A 3,599-nucleotide genomic window follows, 5' to 3' on the forward strand; every position below is an offset into this window, starting at 1 on the left:
TCACCTCCCCTGCCTCCCGGCGCGGCGGAGGGACCAGCGCTAACCCCAGCCCTCCGCAGTCTTAAAGCACCACCAGGTCCGCACAGCGCGGGGGAAAGCGAGACCTAAAGAAACACACACTGTAAGCTGTGATGTGACAATATCGGTCAGCATCCAGCAGCACATCCTAGGTGACACTCCGGAGGGACCAGCGGGAAAGACTATTAGGCTGGATTATGTGTAAGGCAGTGTTTACTTGTTTCTTAGGACTTTTGATCTGTTACGTGAAATTGTATGTATTGTATGCAATTTATTCTGGCTATTGACCTTTCTTGCTTGAAATATCCTTGCCGAGTTGCAAGTCTTTCGGTGAATGGAATAGTTTGATTTCCCACTCCTGTATAAGTCAGAGAGGGTGTTGGAGCTCTCTGGGCTGAAGTATTTTCTCCTAGATTGGTCAGCGTTAGTTTAGCTTGAGATTCAAGCTAGAGCTCCTAGACCTGGTTCCTGCAGACATTTAGCTCATCCTCTGCATGGGAAAGTGAAACATCTTTTCTTTAGGTGCTCACACAGATTAGCAGCAGAGCAAGGTGAAAAGATGTTAAAAATTATTTTCCCTCAAAGGGAAGTGTAGTCACACTGCCAGCAGAGTTGGAACTGGCCTTTAAAGTAGTCACAGATGTCTTGAACTTCATGATGTGCAAAACCAGAGAATCATCCAAGCTGGAAGAGCCTTTCAAGATCCTTCTGTCCCACCATCAACCCAGCAGCACCATAATGAGGCTGTATGAAAGAAAAGCTGAAGTGGTTTTACGGGGAGCTGAAGAAGGGTCTGTGATAAAGGCAGAAAACTCCTCAACAAAGCAGCAGCCACAAAAATAAATAATAAAGAAAGACGGATGATGTAGCACATGAGCACTTGAATTGATAAATAAGACAAAATAGTAGATGCAAAGTTACCAAAGTTTAAAATATGGAAATATTTATTGTTTTACTTTTTGTGCTGGAAAGGCAAATTATCTTCTGGGTGATATTTTGGGAGGAGACAGGTCTGTACACATACACTTGGATGGCCAGAGAGTAAGCTCTTGCAGTGAGAGAATATCTGCAGTGGAGAACAGACACATGATGGAGTTATGGGGGGGGAAAAATGTCAGACCACGCTCAAGCTGAGTAAAAGGCAGCAAGTTCTGGGTAGAAGAGGTGGGAGAAGGAGGGAGATGTTAGAAGCAAAGTCCAAGGTATGGCTTGGAGCAGCTGTAAGGATGCAAACATTGGCAGTGACAAGTGAAGGGCAGACCAGGAAGGGGGAGGAGAGGAATCTGGGCTGAACTTGGGTCTTGGGAATGGGAGCAAAGATGTTTCTCTGAGTGTTTGTTTAGTTGAATGTCTTCTTTCTTCTCAATACCCAAATCAGTAATTAAAAGTTTGTTTCCATTGGCAGTAAATTAATTAAATGTAATTCCCTGAGCTGAGTCATCTTCTGAGAACTTATTACTAGTTCTACAAGTAAATGCAACACTTCGTAATACCTGCTAAAGAACTGTTAGAAAAAAAAGAAGAAGAAAAGGAAAAAAAGCCATCAATTTTCAAATTAAGGCAAACCGCAGAAACGCTGAATTAATTATTTCTAAGATTCTAAACACGGGCTTGGCTTCCTCTCACTTGTTACATAAATTATATAAACTAAAATATCAGCAAGAATTCTGTAGAACTGTGCCATTTTCTTTATCATAGGATGGATAGCAGGAGTTTTGTTCCCAGAAACATTTTCCTTGGTCTATTACACACACCCTCCTCAAACAGAAATAATGATCAGTTTTGAAACATATTCTCTTGTTGATTTGAAATTATCAAAATGGTTTCTTAAACCCGCAAAGGGGGGAAAAAAGATGGTTTTATTGTTGGTTGTTGTATTAAATAATTTTGCTGTTGCCTTCCTGATTCACAGAACCACAGAATGAGCTGAGTTGGAAGGGACCCATTGGGATTATCAAGTCCCGCTCCTGGCCCTGCACAGGACACCCCAAGAATCCCATCCTGTGCCTGAGAGCGTTGTCTAACTGGGAAATTGTACTGCAAAAGCTTTCATGCAGACCAGTAGTGAATGTCTGGGAATGTATCAATGCTAAAACAGGATAATCATGCATGGGATCTTTTTTTTTTAATTATATGAACTGTGTGATCCAGAATCCTCCTCGGGGCTCACCTTAGAGCTACTTCTACTCCCTCCTCAGAACTCTTTGTGTGTTCGTCTTCCACAGCATCCCTGTAAGTTTGGAGTGTGTGGTTATTCCTGTATCAAAGAAGAACTGAAGCCCAAGGAAGCCAAGGGCTAATCCACCAAGAGATCCAGGCACTGAAATTGTCCATATTGCAAAAGCCAAGTTTTAAGTGGTCTCATAAGTTTGGAACACACAACATTATGGAGTACCCAGTGTCCTCGTGGCTCAAATAGAAGTGTTAGGTACTGCAAAATGGGATTCAAGGGAAATAAGTGGAGAGCCACGTCGGGAAACACCTAAAGAAAAGTGCCCTGGCACCCACCCTGCAGCAGCTCAGGGGCACCAATGGGCTGGGTTCTCTCAGGAGAGGCAGAGGAGGAGACAATTAACTCCTGCACTTGTTCTACCCCCAGCAGAGAGACAGCTGGATTCAAATTATCACCTGACAAATACTAAGTAAATGGTTGATGCCAGTTACCTGTCTTCTTGGGGTAGTTCACTTGCCTAGGAGACTTAGCACCCTGCTCCTGCTTTTTTCCAAGGTAGTCTTTTTCCATCCTTTCTTCACACAGACCAGCTGTGACTTAGAAGATGTCGTATGATGCCCATAGTAACCTCATCTTCTCTGAGGCAAAAAGAGTTGGAGTTCTTCTCCAAAGCAAGTAGAAAAACACTGGATTATGGATCTCACACTTTCAAAGCCTGTGGTCTTGGGTTTTGAGAGTGGGGTGACAAATGGGGGCAACAGTAGGGACACTCCTACTCCATTTCCACGCTCCTGTTGGCAGAAGTGCAGCAGATCAGCATGTTCTGGGGAGCCAGACGAGGTTTTCATGCCTCCAGCACCCTCCAAATATCAGCATCTTCCTGCCAGGAGGCAGCTCTAGAGATAGTCCTACAGTGATACTCTGCTGCTGCAAGGTCTTTTGCACAAAAACCCAGAGCAATGTACATAATAACCTGAGAATTTATAGAGACTCTGATTTTCTAACCATAATTTTCGATTTCTAATTCATGAAAGCCTCCTTGCAGTTTGTTCTCAAGCCCTTCTGTCGTCTGCCTAGCACTTTCTTTTTTTCTACGAGTATCCAAGTCATTAAAAATGCAAGTACAACTATATATATCTCTGTAATATTATATATATTGTTATGGAGATCGTTCTAAGAGGTAATATTATGAAGGATCTTATGAAAGATCTTATCTTCACGTGAAAGCTTTATTAGCACCTTACCAGAGGTAACTGGGGATCAGTTTTGCCCTCTGTAATTAGCTGAAATTACCTCGCCCTTCTCTCCAAGCTGGATGAACAACATGAAGAACTGTTATCTCAGTTGCTCTTGGTTCTGAATCTGTGCATGTTAAAGAATAAAATGTGAGGAATGCAGGGGAGGGAAA

This window comes from Corvus brachyrhynchos, unplaced genomic scaffold (genome assembly GCF_000691975.1).
Source record: "Corvus brachyrhynchos isolate BGI_N302 unplaced genomic scaffold, ASM69197v1 scaffold434, whole genome shotgun sequence".
NCBI classification, from domain to species: Eukaryota; Metazoa; Chordata; class Aves; order Passeriformes; family Corvidae; genus Corvus; species Corvus brachyrhynchos.